Source organism: Dipteris shenzhenensis, chromosome 2 (assembly GCF_047967505.1).
Source record: "Dipteris shenzhenensis isolate YYH24624 ecotype China chromosome 2, Dip_SZ_1.0, whole genome shotgun sequence".
Lineage (NCBI taxonomy): Eukaryota > Viridiplantae > Streptophyta > Polypodiopsida > Gleicheniales > Dipteridaceae > Dipteris > Dipteris shenzhenensis.
In genome coordinates this window covers 307,450-312,500 of record NC_141597.1, presented here as the reverse complement: position 1 = coordinate 312,500, position 5,051 = coordinate 307,450, and positions in this window count along the sequence as shown.

Here is a 5,051-nt window from a genome sequence, read left to right as displayed (position 1 = left end):
TGCCAGGGCCCGTTTTGGCTGCTAAACACAGAGGCATCGGGGTCTAGGGGAGGACGCATTGTGGTTGGGAGTGGAAACGGCCGTCTAGGTGCAGGACGTGCTAGGGCCCGTTTTGGTTGGAAAACACAGAGGCATCACGGAATGCAAACGAGCTGAGAATAGCTCCAGGTGTATCTAGGGCTAGTGAGTCCTAGGCGCACCTGAGGTGAGGGGGCCAGGTCAAGAAATATCCGCTGCATGGGAAGAAAAACTAAGGCCCGAGGACCTAGTCCCTCACAACTATTATAAGGAAGTCAACATTAGGGTTGACCTACCGTGAGTGTTCGAACCGTTTTGGGGCGAAGGGAGGCGCCGCGGTGCCTAGCGGCTAGCCACTATTATATGGAGGATAGTGCTCTCTCATACGAGGTTGATTTGGATGAGGAAAATGTCAGCGGCCCTTTATGCTCTCTCTTGCTTGTAAATACTTTCTGTTGCAATCAAGCGCATTCTAGCGACCGTTTGGCACTCCATCTAGTACCGTCTTGCAAGTAATGTCATCTTGCCATCTTGTGGGTTGTGATCTTGTGGTGCACGTTGAAGCGCACGCAAGGGAAAGCAAAATTTGGGACGAGTTGAGGGCACGTGAAAGTGAGTGGGGAACGGTGAGGGCCATGTGTGTTCTCCATACCATTGTATAAACCGTGAACTGTTTGGGTACCGAACCGGGACTTGAGGTGAGCCCGAAGGGGTCAAACATGCCGACCCATGTAACGACCATTAACCAAGAAACAAACGTGGGCTGATCAGGATGTTGCGTGGTGGACGTTCCTAGGGGTCCTGGTGACCCGTGTGATTCTGAAGACCGAAGAACGTGAAGCCTAAGGGCTTGCCCAGTGGGGCGTGGTAAAGTGGGATAAACGGCAAATGGCCCATGCCAGGGGTCATGTTGGCTAAGCTGCACATGAAGGGGATTTGGTATCAGAAAGAGACAGTAAGGGAGGTTGGGACTTAGAAATGGATCCGACGTAAGGTGCTCACAACCGGAGACTAAGTCCGGAACTACTGGGCCCTTACACTTGGTATCAGAGCAAACCTCAAGGTATCGCGAGCCTTCGAGGCGGATCCTGTATCGAGGTATGGCATCACGTGATGGGCAAAATCAATCTTACGCACAAGGGAAGGAGGCAATACTATCACAACAAGACAAAGCACCCATAGACGCGCACACAAACGCGTTTCATGAACTAAAATAAAAACTTACAGGCACGTCTATTTGTGCATCTGGAGACCCGCGTCTAATTGCGCGTCTATATATCAGACTTATGCGCGTATAGATGCGCACAAAGATGCATAAATAGACGCGCTTATAAACGCTTTTATAGACGTGCGTATAGACGTAAGTCGAACAGATAGATGCGAATATAAACGCGTTTTTAAACGCACTGATAGACGCGCCCTTTTTTTTTATTTAATGTTACAGAATAGTGTGTATGTTGTGTATGCTATATAGTTACAAGAATCCCATATCCACATTCTGTAATTCAATTCTTACAGCCAACCGCATTTTAATTACAATTCCAAATAAAATATTACAACTCTAAAACGCAATAAAATTGAAAGCTCAAAAAGTGCTTGTATATACATATAGCACGAAGCTAAGCCACGTCATGTGGCTTCAAGTACAAAAAATAAGGAAGCTAAGCCATGTCATGTGGCTTCAAGTACAAAAAATAAGAGGAGTCTATATACAAGAGGCACGAAGCCAAGCCAGTGGCTGTAAGTACAAAAAAGAGTAGCTAGCATTACTTATACGACTAATCTATGTTCTTTAGGTCCTCGCTCCCTTCCACGCTCCCTTCTGCACTCCCTTCTGTGCCTCCTTCCTCCTCTTCCTCATCGTCTTGTGCACGGGCCTGTAAACAAGGGACAACATATATCAATGTATGAAAAATCAAATCTTTACTTATAATTTTGGCATTATTTAATTACTTTCAAATACCTGGGGGGCCTGTCCCCAGTAGCTCGGGTATACTGCTCCTCTATAATCAACCCGTCATCATAGAAGTGCCTCCATGTATCTCCTCTGTGATGGTGGCGGTGGTAGGCTGTCTCCACTGGAGTAGGGTATCTGCCCACGATCTCAAGCTGCATGACCGCGATACACTTTGTGGAGGGATTAGTACAAAGAAACAACCAACCTCCTAATAAACTACATAAGCAATATAATTTGAGATCGATACTTACAAATTGGGCCTCCCATGATTCAACACCCCCTGCTCCAAAATGTGCGCTTCCATATTCCTCCATCTAGATCCTCCGTGCCTCCACGTGCTACAGACTGGGCTCCTCCCTCGCTGACTTCATTGCCTTCTTCCACTCACGCTTGTGAGCGGTGTGGGGCGGGCCCCTTGGAGGTTGACCTGCCTCAAGCCTAGCAAGCTCCGCTAGTGCCTGCCTCTTAAGGGAATATCTTTTATTGCTAAGTATCGTAACAATCTTTGACTTCCCCCATTTATCTGTGAACTAGCGATTGGGGGGGTTAGGATACCTAGAGCGAACAGTAGCGAGGGTCTCATCAGCCAACCTCTTTGGGTGGTCTTTATAGTGGATAAAGCAATCTCTGTAATTGTTAGCAATTACAGAGCGCATGAAGGCCATGATGTCCTTCCCCTGCGCATCCATCAAGATGCCTCCTGTCTGAGTGATGTCATAATAAATCGTACCATCACCCAGAGGCACGTCTAAATCATCTGAATCATCCTCCTCCTCACTGCCACATGGCCCAAAGCACTGTGCCATGCATCCGCCACCGCTCTCCCTGCTACTATGCCTGCTACCCTGTCGTGGCCACTCGTAACTGGGGACTGCACGAGACTACGCTGACCACTCATAGCTAGAGAACCGAGTCTCGACAGCTGGGGAGTACGTCGACGGCTCGCCGAGACAGAAGGACCTCCTGATGGCATGGGGGAAGGGGCATAAGACGGGATGGCAGAAGGGACATAAGACGGCATGGGGGAAGGTGCATAAGATGGTACAGGGGAAGGGGCATAAGAAGGGGCATAAGACGGCTGTGCGGACTCTGCTGGGGTGATCTCTGGCGGTGTGGGGTGGCTCGGAGTCTATAGTGCCGACTCCTGGGGAGTGTTAAGGGTACCCGTCATATACCCATATAACTCCGCAGGACTAGGAAGGTGCCTTTAAAGATTATATAAATCCTTCCAAATCGATTCCTGCGGATCAGGTGAGCTAGAAGCACTTCCTGGCCACATGTTGAACTGGAAAATAGGAAACAAATCTATTACTTTGGGAGCTGAGAAGAAAGGGGAAAAAAAAAAGAGGCTCTGTCAGAGCGCGTCTATAGACCCGTCTGATCTACGCGTCTATAGATGCGTCTAACAGAGCGTTTAACAATTCAAGTAAAAGCGTGTCTAACAGTCCGTCCAACAATCCGTCTAACAGTGCGTTTACAAGCGCGTCTAACAGTCCGTCTAACAATCTGTCTAATAGTGCGTTTAAAAGCGTGTCTAACAGTGCGTTTAAAACTCCATTTAACAGGGCGTCTATGTGAGCATCTACATACACATCTGTGTGTGTCTGTAACAAGCCAGACGTGCGGATAGACGTGCCTGTAGACGTGCCTGTAGATGCGCCCTCAGACGCGCCTATAGACGCGCTCCGACAGGCGAGAATACTAAAAAGTCAAAAAAGACGTTGCGCCCGACAAAAGAACGTGTTGCTCATACCTAGATCCTGCGTTTCGTGGATGCGAGAAAGTACAAAACTGGAAAGAGCAAGCAAGAACAACTTCAAAAGGACTTACTTGGAAAAAGGTGTGGAAGGATCTTTCTTTTCCAAACTTGTTTCTTCTCCTTGTTCGTACTCCTCCTCTTCTTTACGCTTGGAAGCAAGTGTAGGTACGGTCCCTTTCTCTTGAGTGAAAGCTTGGAACTATGTATGGGAGGCTCTCTCTTAAGCTTCGAATCTATAGAACTGCTAATAAAGAAGGAAGGAAGCCGCTCACGAAGTTCAAGTAATGAAAAGAAAAGCAAAGCGAGCGGCGCGCCGAAAAGTAGGTTTAAAAGCCGTGTCTATAGTCACGTCTATTAGCGTGTCTATAGTCACGTTTGAATACACAGAGTAGATGCGTCTATAGTCGCGTTTATAAGCGCATCTACAGGCACGTTTAAATACACAGAGTAGACGCGCATTTAGACGCGCCGTTAGACACGATGTTAGACGTGACTATAGACATGGCGATAGATGCAAAACACAGTTTAAATTAAGCATTTGAAGAAGAGCAAATTTGGTGGGTTGTTTGTTTGTAGGATGTCTCCATCTTCAACAAGTAGCTCCAGTGAGGATGAATCCCTCCGTATCCACCATCGCGAAATGTGGTTGGAGCAAAAAATCAAATGTTTGTGTGATCGATGTCGAGGAAACATGTATCGTGCACGCAGGATTACGCTCAATCATATCTCAAAGTATGAAGAATGGGATGTGACCGTAAACAGGGTAAGGGTTTGTAAGTTAAGGTTGATTGAGATACCTTTGGGTGTTCATATGTTTGAGTTATGATCCCGTTTTAATTTGATACAGGATGCAGTGCCACACCCGCACATGTTACCCTATGCCCGTCGTGAGGAGGCGAAGTGTCGGCGATATGAGGTGGGATCTTCAGGAGGGACCGTTACGGATGCATGGAGTGATGGTGATAGTAGCCCTCTGCCATTACCTCATGAAGCCGTGGAGGAGGAGGTGTTTGATGATATGGTGCGGGATTTATATGTCCATCAAGGGAGGGATAATAGCATGGAGCAGGATGATCTTTTTACCGCAGCATCGACTCCACTGTTTGAGGGGTGCACATTCTCTGTTCTACGTGCCTCCCTTGAGTTACTAAACTTGCAAACCATCTATGGATGGAGCAATGCAAGTTTGAATGCATTACTCAAGTAAGCTTTAATTTAAAGTCGATTTTGCAAACATGGTGAATTATGCGCGTGGGTCAATTACTCGAATGCTTTTCCTCATTTATGGTCTTCACGTGCAGGCTATTGTGTAAAATG